The sequence below is a fragment of the Mustelus asterias genome, chromosome 15 (assembly GCF_964213995.1).
Source record: "Mustelus asterias chromosome 15, sMusAst1.hap1.1, whole genome shotgun sequence".
NCBI classification, from domain to species: Eukaryota; Metazoa; Chordata; class Chondrichthyes; order Carcharhiniformes; family Triakidae; genus Mustelus; species Mustelus asterias.
The window spans coordinates 21,116,130-21,134,472 of record NC_135815.1 but is presented as its reverse complement, the minus strand read 5'-3'; the positions used below and the strand labels follow the sequence as shown (position 1 = coordinate 21,134,472).

At 43.6% G+C, this 18,343-nt stretch overlaps 1 protein-coding gene across 1 annotated transcript in view; it reads left to right on the top strand.

Annotated features, from left to right (window-relative positions):
- Window positions 1–18,343, top strand: part of LOC144504901 (regulator of G-protein signaling 7) — a 416,072-nt gene that overhangs the window by 119,650 nt on the left and 278,079 nt on the right. The window lies entirely within an intron of this gene.

Sequence of the window (18,343 nt, the reverse complement as noted above, 5' to 3'; positions counted from 1 at the left end):
AATATACTCCTATTACATGTCCAGTTCTGACTTCTGTCCAATCAAATTGTTTGCTGTGGTTACCTATCTATTATATGCTGTGTTGCAATATTCCCTTGCTGAAATGAAATTATTTTGTTATTAACAACTTCAAGTAATGGGTTTATAATTTCCAATGTATAATATGGATAATGATAGCTCAATTGGTAAGGGACAGCCCAGTGCTAAAGAGACAAGAGGCCAAATCTTACCAAAAAATGGCAGAGTGTTGGTTCCGGCGTGGAAATGGAGTGTTTCCTGTCAATGGTGCTGGCCTGTTTTCAGGCTGAATCTTCTGCCTCATTAGCAATAATTTTTGTGCCCACAAGCTCCAGCGGCATGCTCCTTCTGATTCGCCCACGCCGCAATGACTCAACTGTTGCAAGCACTGGGGGCTCCACATAAACGATTCCTCAGCACAATCCAACACTTGTTCCACAACGATTGCAGGGGATGGCAGGCAAGAAGGCAGCACAGTGCTTTTCGGAGGGGACCCTCACCAGGATGCTCGATGGAGTGGAGCAGAGACGGGGAACCCTATACCCACACTCCAGGACAGCTGTTTAGCAGGGTGACCACCCCTGGCTAGGATGCAGTGGCAGCTCTGGTCAGTGTAAGCGCACTCCAGAAGAGGACGGGGGCAGCAGTGTCGGGAGAAGATGAATGATCTTCTTTGCTCAACCAGGGTAAATGAACCAGCCCCAGTCCCCCACTGGATGCCTTCGTACCCCCAACCCTTTCTCTCACTCAGCCACCTTGGCCTCTGCAACACCAGACACCATGATCCCCCCTCCCTCTCACATCACCATGTTCCCCCAATAGCTGCTATGCTCCTCGCACATCAGCTTCCACCCAAGCCCCATGCTTGCCACCCCTCATCACCATGTCAACCCTCCCACCTACACTCTCCCTCTCAAGACAAACTCAACCACAAGAGGTGTGAGTGGGCACAGCCAGCTGGAATCATGCCCGAGCTGATGATGTCACGCCAGTGTTTCTGGTTGGTGGGGATGGGGGTGGCGGGCGGGGGTGGGGTTTGGGGGGGGAGTGGGGGGTCGGGGGGGGGAGTAGTCCCAGAGAGAGAGTGCTCGCTAATGACATGCTAACGTATTAAAATGAGCTCTCTGCTTTTCTGTGGCATCTTTCACGCCACTTCACTGGCGAGCGGCCGGGAAGATCAGAACTCGGAAACTCACCGGCGCAAATCTCCGGATCTTGAGCACGTACTGCCATTCCCACAGACGGAGAGTACGGACTCAAAATCACTCCCAAGGATTTGATTCCCTTTTTGCACTGAGCCATTCTTAGCGATTGCATTTCTGGGCTAGGATGTGTGGGGTGCGGAATATAAGCCAGGATTTTCTGCTCCTTCTCACCATCTGGTTATAGTCAGTGGAAAGTCTCCCAGCGTACAGGGGGAATGAGGATCGGGTAGAGCTTAGTTGTGATGTCTCCGCATTTATACAGTGTTTTATACGGGTATCAGCACCCATTGACTAAGCACCCGATGGTGAGGTCCCAGAGGGTAACTCGAAGCTGCGGATCTGTCGCTAACATGCACAGGAGAGGCACAAAATAAAGGTGGGGGTGAAATAGTTTCTGTTCAGGGCCACAGGTCAATTACATACACTAATAGAATGCATAGAAATTTGGAAGAAGGACCATTCATTTCAGTACAAATTTCATAATCACAATCCTTAACTAATTGCATAATCAGTCATTCAGATAGTATAAATAAGTATTGTATTTACACAGAACCTGTTCATGTTGAAGTATCTCAGAAGTACTTCAGACAATAGTTTACTCTTAAAGCACAGTGACTTGTCATGCAAACACAGCGGCCATTTTGTATCAGCAGTACCTCGCAGACAGCAATTTATTGAACAACTCATTCTTCTTTGACGTTACCTGTTGAGGGCTGAATGCACCAATATAAAGGATCAGGTTGCAAACTGTACATGTTAGCTTCAGAACTTTAGTTGCAGAAGTTACTGTGAGTGAATCATTTCATTATAAATTAACATCCTTTTTGTTGATCATTGAGCAAGAGCATCAACTTAAGGGTTGACAAGGAGAGTTACTGAAGCTGAAGAACGTATGAAAGAACTGAATGAATACACAATGATGACATTAAGCCACTACAGTACAGTCACTTTATTTGTCATCAGGTTCGCTCCTTCAGACTAATTGCCTCAGTTACAGTTTCAATTTCATCATTTAAATGCACATATATCTTTCAAAAAAACAAAAATAAACCAGAAGGCAAATGAAAAAAATGCTAAATATAATAATCTGTCGCTACAATTTGACGAAGTGAAGCTATCTTTTAAAAATATTTTGTTTGATAATTGGATGGCCATTTAGTGTGAAGTGTTGGACACCATGATGGCACAGTGGTTAGCACTGCTGCCTCACAGCACCAGGGACCCAGGCTCGATTCCTGTCTGTGTGGAGTTTACACATTCTCCCTGGGTGGGATTTTCCAGCCTCGCTCGAGCGAGATCGTAAAATCCCACCCGAGGCCAACGGAGATTTCCGTTCTGGGAACCGATTCCGGGGCGGGTGAGGTGGTTGGGCTTTGGCCCCCGTGCCTGTGTGGATTTCCTCCGGGTGCCCCGGTTTCCTCCGACAGCCTAAAGATGTGCAAGTGAGGTGGATTGGCCATATTAAATTGCCCCTTAGTGTCTCAAGTGTAGGTTGGGGGGATTGGCTATGATAAATGTGCAGGGTTATGGGGAAAGAGCGTGGGGTGGGCCTGGGTAATATGATCTTTCGGAGAGTGGTGCAAAGTCGATGGGCTGAATCACTTCCTTCTGCATTGTAGAGATTCCACAATTCTATTTTATGGTTCTGTGTCTAATATTTTCACTCGGAACTTTGAATATATGGGAAAGGAAGCTGTGATATCTGGAAAAGTTACATAGGTTTAATAACGCACACTATGCCGCCTTCAGAATCGCAGTCTGTCCAGAAGTTTTCAGGTCACTGCACTCAAGACAATTAATGACTCAACTAATTATTCCACTGCGCAATACAATTATGTTCGGCAAAGATTTAAATAGGTCCCTGCCCTGCAGGTACGCAGTGCTGACCACCTGGAACCTCTTTATATCGATGTTGTAGATAATTAAAGCGTGAAGCTTTCACTGAAGGATTAACAAGTCTATTAGGCGAAACAAATAAGAAAATGCGCCAACAGGAGAAAGTACAAAAGTAAGAATTCCTGCTTTGATTTTGCAGACTCTCATTTGAGGCTATTTTGTTGCTGCTCTGGTGGGGTTTTGCTTGGTTTGTATAGACCATCCATTATGATAGCACACAGCAAAAATGAAATGTATTTATTCACTTGTGGGACATGAGTGTTGCTAGCTGGCCAGCATTTATTGCCCAATCCTAGTTGCCCTTGGAGGGCAGTTGAGAGTCAACTGCATTGCTGTGTGGCTCTGGAGTCACGTGTAGGCGAGACTGGGAAAAGTACGGCAGATTTCCTTCCCTAAAGGACATTAGTGAACCAGATGGATTTTTCCGACAATAGTTTCACGGTCACCATTAGATTCTTAGTTCCAGATATATTTTTTAAATTGAATTCAAATTCCGCCATCTGCCGTGAATATTGAAAAGGTAGGCTTTAACAAAGGGAACTGATTGTTGGTTAATCAAACATAAAGAAACTTTTAAAGAAAAGCGTATTGAAATGATAAGGTATACAGATTTTAATTCCCAGATCAGAATATTGTTGTGTTGGTGTCAGAGGGCTTGCATATGATGTCAGGTTATCCTTGTGCATCAGTCAAGTGTCTGAGGTATCTACCTTTTCCCAGTCTTCAACACCTGGCTACCCATTCTTCAGGTGCATTGGAGAAGGCTGTGAGTTGAAATTCTTCCTCACATAATTATTTTATATCATTAACAATTGCTATGTATGCATGTAATTAATGTTACTCCCACTGTGAGAGACCAGATTAAAAACTCCAAGATATATTATGATGTTACACTAGATCCCAACTATTTTTGATTTTGGCATTAGTGTGAGCATAACGTGTTTTGCTCCAGGAGTTATTCTATTCACCCATGAGGAATGTTTTTATCATAACAAACTTTTATTAACAATACAGTTTAACTATAACAAAAGAATTAGCACAGATTTTACCAATTGAAATACTTAAACATGACAAGGTATCATTCTTAACTGCTAGCTATCTCTATTAGTTCCAATTTAAGCAATATTCCCCATAGACATAAACTGCTCTTCAGAATCAGTTAGCAAAAACACAGGCTTACGTGGGTTGCTAGTCTTCCAGCCTTTTATCACCTTTGGACAGGAATACAGAGAGACACGTTTCTTCTGACTCTCAAATGGCAGCCTCCAGAGAAAGACCTGTCATTCAAACAGCACAACCCTAGAGAGAAAGGGAGGTAGAAAATACCTGTTGCCTTTTGTAGACCTCTGGAGAGAGATACCTATTTTCTAGCAGGTCCCAGACTTCAAATTCCAGAGAGAGGGGGAGAGAGAGAGAGCTGTTGCTCCATTTAAATTCAAACAACAGCTGCCTGCTTGTCTCTCTGTAAGCCTAGCTCCGCCCATTTACATGACTCTTCTTTCTTGTCAATCAACTGAATTAAACCCTACTCTGAAACCTCCAGGGGACAACACAAAAATATAACAAAACTGAATTAACTCAGATTAAAACAAGCACCCCAATAACTAGGAGCAATTATTCTTCTGCATGCTCAGCATGTGGGCTGCCAGTTGCAGACAAATCGGTACCATGAAAATGGTGTGAATCTTAACATCTCCTGCACAAGAAACATGACACAAAGGGTTTGTCCACAAATTGGTGGAATAAATGGGATAAAAAGGGATAAATCACTTAACATTATTTTTAAGCTGACTATATTTTGTTGACTGTATAGTTTTTTTTATTCATTCGTGGGACATGGGCATCGCTGGCTGGCTAGCATTTATTGTAAGAAGTTTAACAACACCAGGTTAAAGTCCAACAGGTTTATTTGGTAGCAAATGCCACTAGCTTTCGGAGTGCTGCCCCTTCATCAGGTGGAGTGGAGAAATGCTCACAAACAGGGCATACAGAGACACAAACTCAATTTACAAAGGGGCAGCGCTCCGAAAGCTAGTGGCATTTGCTACCAAATAAACCTGTTGGACTTTAACCTGGTGCTGTTAAACTTCTTACTGTGTTTACCCCAGTCCAACGCCGGCATCTCTACATCATAGCATTTATTGCCCATGGATATTTGCCCTTGGAGGCCAGTTGAGAGTCAACCACATTGCTGTGGCTCTGAAGCTGCATGTTGGCCAGGCCAGGTAAGGACGGCAGAGTAAAGTAAAGTAAAGTTTAGCTATTAGTCACAGGTAGGCTTACATTCACACTGTGAAAATCCCCTAGTCGCCACACTCCAGCGCCTGTTCAGGTACACTGAGGGAGAATTTAGAATGGCCAATCCACCTAACCAGCACATTTTTGGACTGTGGGAGGAAACCATAGCACCCAGAGGAAACCCACATAGACATGGGGAGAATGTACAAACTCCACACAGTGACCCAAGCCGGGAATTGAACCTGGGTCCCTGGCACTGTGAGGCAGCAGTGCTAACCACTGTGCCACCCCTGGTGCCACCATGTCACCCCTTTCCTCCCCTAAAGGACATTAGTGAATCAGATGGACTTTTCTGACAATCAACAATGGTTTGGAATCCATAGAATCCGTACAGTGCAGAAGGAGCCCATTCGGCCCACTGTGTCTAGATCGACCACAATCCCACCCAGACCTTATTCCTGTAACCTCACATATTTGCCCTGTTCATCCCCCTGACATTAGGGTCAATTTAGCGTGGCCAATCAACCTAACCCGCACATCTTTGGACTGTGGGAGGAAACCGGAGCACCCGGAGGAAACCCACACAGACACGGGGAGAATGTGCAATCTCCACACAGACAGTAACCCGAGGCCGGAATTGAACCTGGGTCCCTGGCGCTGTGAGGCAGCAGTGCTAACCACTGTGCCACCGTGCTGCCCCATGGTTTCATGGTTATCAGTAGATTCTTAATTCCAGATTTTTTGACTGACTGCAGTTTCCACCATCTGCCGTGGCGGGATTTGAACCCAGGTCCCCAGAACATTAGTAGAGCTTCTGGATTAATAGTCCAGCGATAATATCACTTGGCCATCGCTTTCCCTCAATATTAATAATTGGACTAGCCATTTTCATTTTAAATGTAGAATGATTGGGGAAACTTTATTTATGATGATCTCCTTTGTTTTAATAATGATTTGAATAGCTCAAGATTAGCCTTTGAAAAATAATACGATCCGTGAGCTTGTGAGAGTTGTGTTATATATTGAGGTAAATTTATGAATTCAGTGCATAAATCAGCATATTTTTTAAATGAAAAGGAAAATAATGGATGCATATCTCCTTGTTTAATGCGGGTTTTATGGATGCTCATTTTAGTGTGTAGAGCATAATTTCTGGTAAAAGAATAGATAATTATCTTTTGATCTTTATGCTTTTGTGAAGATTGAATTGAGTTGTATTGGGACTGCAGAAGAAAGCAGATTTAACATTCAAAAGAAGCATTTCCAGTAAACCGAACCTGTAGTTTATTTGTAGTCCAGGATAATCTCACACAAAGAGCCAGTTTTTATAGTAAAGATGATGTTGAACTTCACTTATGTTACATTTGATGTCTCCTTTCAAAAACGCATCTGAAATAAGACGTTCTGCATGAAACCCCAAGCCACTTTCCTTATTTAAAAAAAGTGGAATAGTAACTAGATGCTTTTATTGAGGAAAAAAAGAATCTAAAATCTTAAGTATTAAAAACGATCTTTTATTTAGAAATTCAACAGGTTCAAAGAATTGAACATGCAACATTTGTGTAAAAACAGAAATTACAACCAGAGCTTGCTTCACTATCAAGAAAGCAGGCCATTCAGGCCATCTAGGGTGGCATGGTGGCACAGTGGCAGGGACCCGGGTTCGAGTTCCGGCTTGGGTCACTGTGCGGAGTTTGCGCGTTCCCCCCGTGTGTGTCTGCGTGGGTTCCCTCAGGGTGCTCCGGTTTCCTCCCACAGTCTGAAAGATGTGAAGGTTAGGTACACTGGCCATGCTAAATTCTCCCTCAGTGTACCCAAACAGGCATGGAGCGTGGTGACTAGGGGATTTTCAAAGTAACTTCATTGCAGTGTTAATGTAAGCCGACTTGTGACACTAATAATAAAAATAAATGAAATCTGGTCCATGCCAGTGTTATATTCCACATGAGCCTTTTCCCGTCCCTCTTCAAATCACCCAATCAGCATGAGCTTCTATTCCACTTTCCCTCGTCTCCTTATCTAGCTTCCCTCAAATGCACTGCCATTTGCCTCAACTATCCCTTTTAGCAGTGAGTTCTACATTCCAGCCACTCTCTCTGTAAAGAATATTACAGCACTATCTCAGGTAACATAAGCAAGGTGATATGGATGTTTGCACAGGCAGGCAACACCAACTCCCAAGGTGATTTTATTCCTTGCTTTTGCCGCATCCTCCCATCGATTAGCAAAGATGGCGAGAGACCATGGCCACATGGATTTTCTCCGGGTGCTCTGTTTTCCTCCCACAGTCCAAAGATGTGCCGGTCAGGGTTGGCCATGCTAAATTGTCCCTTAGTGTCCAAAGATATGTAGGTTATGGGTGTTAGTGGGGTAAATGCGAGCAGTTACAGGGATAGGATGTGGGGGAGTGAGTAAGATGTTCTGTGGGAGAGTCAGTGCAGACTCGATGGGCCAAATAGCCTCCTTCTGCACTGTAGGGATTGTATGCTTTAATTTGAAACCCGCTTCTAGAGAAATAACAATTTTCATGTACTTAGCACCTCATAATGAAGAAACAATCCCCAAATACCATAATGGGAAAGGATAGAAAAGAAAATCGCAATTGTGAACATACAAGGAATGGATAATGGGCAAAGGTCACCTGAGAGCTTAATAAAAAAAAACAAGATTGGTTGTGTGAAGGATTTTAACTGTGGAGTAGGAGATGGGAGACCAATGGTGGTCTCTGGCCATCTTTGCTAACCGATGGGAGGATGCGGAAAAAGAAAAGGAACAAAATAATCTTGGCAGTTGGTGTTGCTTATGTTACCTGAGATAGTGTTGTAATATTCTTCACAGTGGGAGGAAGCTGTTGCAGGAATTGCAGGCTGTTGGGGATGGAGTTTGAACAGATCAGATACTTGTAGCTCCTGGTTTGTGGGGTGAGGAGCTGGGGCTGGAACGGAAAAGATGAGAAGATAATAACCAAGGTGCTCCGGTTTCCTTCCAAAGTCCAAAAGACGTGCTGGTTAGGTGCATTGGGCCATGCTAAATTCTCCCTCAGTGTATCCGAACAGGCGCCAGAGTGTGGCGACTAGGGGATTTTCACAGTAACTTCAACCAAGGGCGGAATTTTTCAAAGTGGTAGTTCATATTGTCCTTGATTTGAATATAATAATAGTGATGCAAGCTCTGCCCGCAATTTTGATTTTTACACATTTAAAAGTTAAATTTTAATCTTTTTTTTACTTGTCGATTTTCTGAATGAAGGATCGGTTTTTGATATGGTTTTAGTTTCTTTTCTCACTAAAGGTATCAAGTTACTATTCCATTCTCTAAAAAGAAAAGCAGCTTGGTGTTTCATGAAAAATAAATTCTTTACACTCTTTATATAGATGTTCCTCGGGTGGATGGAGCTATTACAAGGGGGCATAACTATAAGGTTCGTGGTGGGAGATATAGGAAGGATATCAGAGGTAGGTTCTTTACGCAGAGAGTGGTTGGGGTGTGGAATGGACTGCCTGCAGTGATAGTGGAGTCAGACACTTTAGGAACATTTAAGAGGTTATTGGATAGGCACATGGAGCACACCAGGATGATAGGGAGTGGGATAGCCTGATCTTGGTTTCAGATAAAGCTCGGCACAACATCGTGGGCCGAAGGGCCTGTTCTGTGCTGTACTGTTCTATGTTCTATGTTCAAAAGGAGACTTTATTGATAGTTTATTAAACATTGCCCTTTGCGCGTTTTCTAAACAGTGAGAGATTACAGAGCACAGAGAAAAATAATTTGTTAAAATAATGAATGCATTAGATAGTGTATAGTGGGGCCCTATAGCAACTTACTGTCAGAACTAATGCATCTCTATTAAAAAATCAGTTACAAATATTTGTGAGGAACTAGCACAGAGTTATTTGCCTTAGCAGAATTTAACACCTCCATAAAAAGCAAAACTGTAACAGTCTGGCTGACTGAAGTGAGATCAATTTGCAAAGCACTGCCAACCTATTCTAATCTATTAAAACCATGATTAATATTATGCAAACAAATTGTGGCATAACCGCCAGTGGCAGCAGACAGCAATTGATGATAATTGAGCAGTTGTGTTATCTCTCACAGATGGTCCAGTCTATGGAACCATGTGGTTTCCAGTGACATCATTCAGGTACTGTTGCATAACACAGCACAACAACGCATTTCCTGTTCTAGTCTGGATTTTTCATTTTTACAGCAACAAATGGGCGTTATAGTGGCACAGTGGTTAGCACTGCTGCCTCGCAGCACCAGGGACCCAGGTTTGATTCCAGCCTTGGTTGACTGTCCATGTGAAGTTTGCACGTTCTCCCTCTGTCTGCGTGAGTTTCCTCCAGGTGCTCCGGTTTCCTTCTACACTCCAAAGATTTGATTTGATTTATTATTGTCGCCTGCATTGGGATACAGTGAAAAGTACTGTTTCTTGTGCGCTATACAGACAAAATATACTGTTCATACAGTACATAGAGGAGAAGGAAAGGAGAGGGTGCAGAATGTAGTGTTACAGTTATAGCTAGGGTGTAGAGGAAGATCAGCTTAATATATGACAGGACTGTTCAAAAGTCTAACGGTAGCAAGGAAAAAGCCGCCCTTGAGTTGCTTATAGAAACTAGAAGCAGGAGTAGGCCATTCGGCCCTTCAAGCCTGCTCTGCCATTCATTTTGATCATGGTAGTAGTAGAGACAGGTACAGTTTTGTCTTTTAAAAAGTGTTTAGACAGTTACATGGGTAAGATGGGTATAGAGAGATATGGGCCAAATGCAGGCAATTGGGACTAGCTTAGGGATTTTTTAAAAAAGGGCAGCATGGACAAGTTGGGCTGAAGGGCCTGTTCCCATGCTGTAAACCTCTATGACTCTATGACTCTATTTGGTCTTCAATGTGACAAGCCCTGATAATCCAGTTTCACAAAGGTAGGTTGGAGGAAAAGGCATCCGTAACTTTACTGCCTGGTCAGACAGTATTGGGTATTCTGAAGCAACTTTAAGCCAAAAGTCAGACAGGTATTTTCTGAGAAAAATCCAGTTTTAAAGCAATGTCACAGGATGTCACCTCAGTTCTAAAAGGTTTACCCTTTATCCCTTATCCTCAAACAATAACCCCCAGTTCTGGACTCCCCCACCATCAGGAACATTCTTTCTGAATCTAACATGACTAAACCTGTCAGAATTTTGTAAGTTTCTATGAGAGCCCCTCTCATTCTTCTGCAGATTAGGTGGATTGGCCATGCTAAATTGCCCCTTAGTGTCCCAAGATGTGTAGGTTAGGGGGGGTTTAGTGCAGTAACTGGTTATGGGGATAGGGCGGGGGGGGGGCGGTTTCGGGGAGGGTAGTTCTGGGAAAAGTGCTCCGTCAGCGATTTAGTACAGACTTGATGGGTTAAATGGCCTTCTTCTGCACTGTAGGGATTCTATGATTCTATTTTTTTAAATATAGGTCCGTTTAGCACAGTAAAATGGTCCAATGGTTATCAAACAGAATTTGATACAGGGTCACATAAGGAGACATTGGGACAGGGCGGCACGGTAGCACAGTGGTTAGCACTGCTGCTTCACAGCTCCAGGGACCTGGGTTCGATTCCCAGCTTGGGTCACTGTCTGTGTGGAGTTTGCACATTCTCCTCGTGTCTGCGTGGGTTTCCTCCGGGTGCTCCGGTTTCCTCCCACAGTCCAAAGATGTGCGGGTTAGGTTGATTGGCCATGCTAAAAATTGCTCTTAGTGTCCTGAGATGCATAGGTTAGAGGGATTAGTAGGTAAATATGTAGGGATATGGGAGTAGGGCCTGGGTGGGATTGTGGTCAGTGCAGACTCGATGGGCCGAATGGCCTCTTTCTGTACTGTAGGGTTTCTATGATTTCTATGAGATGACCAAAAGGCTTGGCCAAAGAAATGGGTTTTAAGGTGCACATGAGAGGAAGGGGGAGAAGTGGAGAGTTTTAAAATGGAAGTCCAGATTTTAGGGTGTGGGCTGCCAAAGGCACGGCTGCCATGGAGGATGGTCAGAAATAGAGGAACACAGAGATTTCAGAGGGTAATAAAGCTGGATGAGGTGACAGAGCTAGGGAGGCATGAGCACATGGAGACATATGCAAGCAAGGATGAGAATTGAGTCATAGAATCATACAGTGCAGAAGGAGGCCCTATCCCTATTCGGGGTGACATGGTGGTGCAGTGGTTAGCACTGCTGCCTCATAGCACCAGGGACCCAGCTTCAATTCCCATCTTGGGACACTGTCTGTGTGGAGTTTGCACATTCTCCCCGTGTCTGCGTGGGTTTCCACTGGGTGCTCTGGTTTCTTCCCACAGAAAGATGTGCAGGTTAGGTTGATTGTCCATGCTAAATTAACCCTAGCACCAGGGGAACTAGCAGGGTAAATATGAGGGATTAAGGGAATAGGGCCTGGGATTGTGGGCGGTGCAGATTTGATGGGCCAAATGGCCTCCTTCTGCACTGGAGGGATTCTATGATTCTATGTTATATAACCCATAGATTTACCTTAGCTAGTTCCCCCTGGCATTAAGGGGCAATTTAGCATGGCTAATTCACCTAACCCGCATATCTTTGGACTGTGGGAGGAAACTGGAACACCCGGAGGAAACCCACGCAGACACGGGGAGAATGTGCAAACTCCACACAGACAATGACCCAAGCTGGGAATCAAACCCAAGTTCCTGGCGCTGTGAGACAGCAATTCTAACCACTGTGCCACTGTGCCGACCAAGCTTAAGGCATGGTGATTGTGAATCTCCAACTCAATTAAATATTCAGTCCTTACATTTGCAAAATATTGGTCATATATTACAAAGATTGGTAGAGTAAAGGAAATAACCAAACTTGGTTTTTGTTGAGTGCAGATGATTGAAACATTGCAATATGGTACACCAAAAGACCCAGGAGTCCCCAGGATTCCAATATATAGTTTCTAAACTAACAGTAAGGCAACTATTTTTTTCCAGAAACCTTTTCAATTTTCATGATATGCTCTGTAGATTCTTACTCTATTCCCCAGAGGTAACTTACCACTATTTACATTATTGGACAGTTCTAGAAATTCATCATTGACTGACAGTTATCATTGAGCAATAAATGACTATAAAGCTCTTGAAAACTCTGCAAGAAATCACCTCCATCAGAACTGAATGACCTAGAATATAACTAGCTTTTCAACTTCTTATTGTAGCCACGGGTGAACTCAATGGGAATATCTCAAAGGTAACAACCCTTTAATTTCCATAATTTGTTCCTTATTTAAGGAAAGGGCATATAATAATCTTTGCTGTTTATCGGGAAACGACATGTAATAATCTTTACTGTTGTATAACGGCAAGTGGATTTTTAAAATCTATTATTTTACTCCTAATTGAAATATTCTAACCAAACCCCTTTTTTTATTAGTTAACCATTATTAATAATAAACCATGGGAGTGCAATAGAGCATCAACTAATTTCTATTAATGTTTAATGTTCATGATTCTATGTAAGGAAATATGCAGTGCATTCAGACTGAGGACTTTGTGCATACTAGGTGCTGTGGTATGAAAGTAGCTTGGTGAGGCAAACTCATAGATTGACCAAGAAAGAATTGTACAATCGACACTGCGGACATGAGAGTTGGTGAGATTTGAGTTGGAGTGCTGCTCACTGTTCATGCCAGTGACATTTTGCAAGTGTCAAACTTTTAAAGGATTTGGACGCTGTGCTATCCTTTCAAACTAAATGTGGAACATTCAAGGACTGGAGATGCAAATTCATCATACTAATTTATGTGGCTATGTATAGTGTGTGCCTCACTTGTCGGAACAGTCACCACCACGGCTGGCATGATGACTGTTAAATGGACAGGCTGTTCCGTTGAAAACTACTGACCAGCAGGAGGTTTAGCTTTCATCTATGAACACCATCTGTGTTTGAATACTGCAAATTACTGTAATGTAGTTTTGAGGGATAACTTTTTCTTCAATACCTCCTTCATCGGTATATCTTCAAAGGATTTTGGATGTTGTACATTTGACGGATTTTATGCCAATCAGTCATCCTGAGGTGGGCAGAAAGATTAAGCCATGTTACTAATTCTGCTGTAACACTTGCCCACATAAGAAGCAAACGACTTTGTTTCGAATATTGGTTTTATGTTAGGAGGTAGCTCATGAGAAGAGTAAGTTTTGTCATCACCTTTGAAGGAGGGTGGCCAAGTTTCTAACTCCTATTTGCACTAAACATTCTAAGTCTGTGTGTGGATTAAAGGCCAGCGCTTCAGTCTGACATTGTGCAGTTCACCATTCCGGACGAGTAGCTCATCTGGCATGTTGCTAATGCATGCCGGTAATGGTAAGTGAATCCATCACCAAGTACGATGGTACAATGCAGATGAAGGATAAATGCATGAGATTGTTCTGATGGCTCAAAATTATCTGGAATGTGTCCCCACAATTTGTAGAAAGAGTTTACAGTGATTGATCATAACCTGATCTGTTCACCATATTCCATGACAAAACATTGCTGCATGCACTGTGCATCTTATAGTCAGCTCTCTCAGGCCTGAAGCAACCAACCCCGTGCTCCTTGAAGAAACCACTTGACCACCTAAAACGTAAGGGTTACAGTGTCTATCAGAATGTGGAGTCAAGACGACCAGGAGTACTTGCTCCGACATTCCGACATGCTCCGACATGGTCGGTGCAGACTCGATGGGCCGAATGGCCTCTTTCTGCACTGTAGGGTTTCTATGATTCTATGATTCTATGACATTGAACCTGCAAAATTATCAACCCTGGGCGATTCCCAATCTGCAGATAATCTTAAGCAATGATTTCATTGCAGAATCAGTGACAGTTTTTCATGTACAGGACAAAATAGAAACGATCATCAAGAAATTAGAGATGTGAGCCAAATGACTTGATAAGTCAAATTATGACTCGTTTGAAGTTTATTTATTAGTCACAAATAAGGCCGACGTTAACACGGCAATGAAGTTACTGTGAAACTCCCCTAACCGCCACACTCCGGCGCCTGTTCAGGTCAATGCACCTAAACAGCACGTCTTTCAGATTGTGGAAGGAAACTGGAGCATCCCCACGCAGGCAAGGGGAGAACGTGCAGACTCCACACAGACAGTGACCCAAGCCAGGAATCGAATCCGGGTCCCTGGCACTGTGAGGTAGCAGTGCTAACCACTGTGCCACCGTGCCACCCCCACTTGTTTGCAAATCTGTCAGATTTTTTGGCCATGGCAGAAATGCAGCTTCCAAACAGTGTGAAACATGACATCAGAGAGCAGCTGCAAAGTTTGAAAACATTCCCTGAATACCTCCCTGTTCCCGACACAAAGTTCAACTGGAAACAAAATCCCTCTGCGAACCTTGATGATGAGAGAGAATCGGAGAATCCCTACAGTGCAGAAGGAGGCCGTTCGGCCCATCGAGTCTGCACCGACAGCAATCCCACCCAGGCCCCATTCCCATAACTGCACATATTTACCCCGCTAATCCCTCTAACCTATGCATCCTGGGACACTAAGGGGCAATTTAGCATGGCCAATCAACCTAACCCGCACATCTTTGGACTGTGGGAGGAAACTGGAGCACCCAGAGGAATCCATGCAGACACGGAGAGAACGTGCAAACTCCACACAGACAGTGACCCAAGCCGGGAATCGAACCCGTGTCCCTGGAGCTGTGAGACAGCAGTGCTAACCACTGTGCCACCGTGCCGCCCAACATCCTCGCAAGCCAGACCTTGAGAGAGCAATACTGCCTTGTGGAACTGTCCTGTGACATTGCTTTAATGCTGGATTTTTCTCAGAAATACCTGTCTAACTTTTGGCTTAAGGTTGCTTCAGAATACCCAATACTGCCTGACAAGGCAGTAAGGTTTCTCATGCCTTTTCCGCCAACCTACCTCTGCTGGATTTTCAGGGCTTGTCACATTGAAGACAAAATATCGGAATAAACTTAACGTTGAACCAGATCTCGAATTGAGACTTCCATCCCTGGAACATGACATCCTGGGCGGGATTTTACCACCTCGCTCGGGCTCGTAAAATCCCGCCCGAGGCTAATGGAGAATTCCATTCTGCGAGCTTCTCCCGCCCTGGAAGTGGGGCGGACGAGGTGGTAAAATTCCGGCACCAGTGCTTGTTATCTGTGAAATAGCATCAGCCTTCTCATTAGGTCAGCGTTATCAGCCTCAACTGGTAGACCTGTTGCAGATAAATGAGCTGTGAATAGTGCAATGCATTAATAAATGTGCAGCATAAACTATTCGAAATAGCTGGGTTTTTTTCATACCCAGAGATATATTAGTTTGACTCCTGTCAGCCTTAGGCTCTGTAAAAAATGATGTTTAAAACGTCTTGCATACATTGTGGTCCGCAATTGCTTTTGATGAAGGTCTAGTGGACCGCATAAAGTATCTGACCTATATAATGGCTGTTAAAAGCTATGATTACAGTGTTATGTTTGCCCCTATGGACTAAGGGTGTATAAAGAATCGTGAGGTAGGCTTGAATGCTTCAATACTGGTCGCTCTTTATTGAAGATGTGCGCTCATTCACAGTCAGGTCTAAAACTGCCCAATAGTGTTCCACGTTGGGCAGGACTAATTGCCCAGGGGTCACCTAATCCGTACTCATAAAGGGGCAGTGTACACCCCTAACCCCAACATACTATATATATATTATGTACATACACCACATATAGATTTAAATTTACAATCTGAAAAGTTTAAACAAGGCTGACTTAAGTTAGTTTCCAAACATCCAAATCTTGTCTCAAATACGTGAGACCTTACTTCACCATCACATATTAAGGGAAGATGATGGCCTGGTGGTATTATTGCTGGACTATTAATCCAGAAACTCACCGAATGTTCTGGGGACCTGGGTTCGAATCCCACCACAGTATATGGTGGAATTTGAATTCAATAAAAATATCTAGAATTAAGAATCTACTGATGACCATGAAACCATTGTCGATTTTCGGAAAAGCCCATCTGGTTCACTAATGTCCTTTAGGGAAGGAAATATGCCCTCCTTACCCAGCCTGGCCTACATGTGACTCCAGAGTCACAGCAATGTGGTTGACTCTCAACTGCCCTTCGGCAACTAGGGATGGGCAATAAATGCTGGCCAGCCAACAACAAATAAATAAAAAGAATATATTCAAGCATCAAATGTGGCGTTTCTTGTATTGGAGATGCTGATGGGCGAGATCCTAAATGAATATTTCTCATCAGTATTTACTGTTGAGAAAAGCATGGATGTTAGGGAACTTGGGGAATTAAATATTGATGTCTTGAGGAGTGTACATATTACAGAGAAGGAGGTGCTGGAAGTCTTAAAGTGCATCAAGGTAGATAAATCTGCGGGACCTGATGAGGGTATATCCCAGGACGTTGTGGGAGGCTAGGGAGGAAATTGCAGGTCCCCTAGCCGAGATATTTGAATCATCGATAGTCACGGGTGAGGTGCCTGAAGATTGGAGAGTGGCAAATGTTGTGCATTTGTTTAAAAAGGGCTGCAGAGAAAAGCCTGGGAACTACAGGCCAGTTAGCCTCACGTCTGTGCTGGGTAAATTGTTGGAAGGTATTTTGAGAGACAGGATCTACAGGCATTTAGAGATGCAAGGACTGATTAGGGACAGTCAGCATGGCTTTGTGAGTGGAAAATCATGTCTCACAAATTTAATTGAGTTTTTTGAAGGGGTAACCAAGAAGGTAGATGAGGGCAGTGCAGTTGTTGTTGTCTACATGAACTTTAGCAAGGCCTTTGACAAGGTACCGCATGGTAGGTTGTTGCATAAAGTTAAATCTCACGGAATCCAGGGTGAGATATCTAAATGGATACAAAATTGGCTTCTTGACAGAAGCCAGAGGGTGGTTGTCGAGAGTTGTTTTTCAAACTGGAGGCCTGTGACCAGCAGTGTGCCTCAGGGATCAGTGCTGGGTCCACTGTTATTTGTCATTTATATTAATGATTTGGATGAGAATATAGGGGGCATGGTTAGTAAGTTTGCAGATGACACCAAGATTGGTGGCATGATGGACAGTGAGGAAGGTATCTCCAATTGCAGTGGGATCTTGATCAATTGGGCCAGTGGGCCGATGGAGTTTAATTTAGACAAATGCGAGGTAATGCATTTTGGTAGATTGAACCAGGGCAGGACTTACTCAGTTAATGGTAGGGGGTTTGGGAGAGTTACAGAACAAAGAGATCTAGGGGTACATGTTCATAGCTCCTTGAAAGTGGAGTCACAGTTGGACAGAGTGGTGAAGAAGGCATTCGGCATGCTTGGTTTCATCGGTCAGAACATTGAATACAGGAGTTGGGACGTCTTGTTGAAGTTGTACAAGACATTGGTAAGGCCACACTTGAAATACTGTGTGCAATTCTGGTCACCCTATTATAGAAAGGATATTATTAAACTAGAAAGAGTGCAGGAAAGATTTACTAGGATGCGACCGGGACTTGATGGATTGAGTTATAAGGAGAGGCTGAATAGACTGGGATTTTTTCTCTGGAGCGTAGGAGGCTGAGGGGGTGACCTTATAGAGGTCTATAAAATAATGAGGGGCATAGACAAGGTAGATAGTCAATATCTTTTTCCAAAGGTAGGGGAGTCTAAAACTAGAGGGCATAGGTTTAAGGTGAGAGGGGAGAGATACAAAAGTGTCCAGAGGGGCAATTTTTTCACACAGAGGGTGGTGAGTGTCTGGAACAAGTTGCCAGAGGTAGTAGTAGAGGCGGGTACAATTTTATCTTTTTAAAAGCATTTAGATAGTTACATGGGTACGATGGGTACAGAGGGATATGAGCCAAATGCGGGCAACTGGGATTAGCTTAGGGGTTTTTTAAAAAAGGGCGGCATGGACAAGTTGGGCCGAAGGGCCTGTTTCCATGCTGTAAACCTCTATGACTCTCTGACTCTATGACTCTAATTCAGTCTGCCCTTTACAATCCATACTGAATGTTGCCACT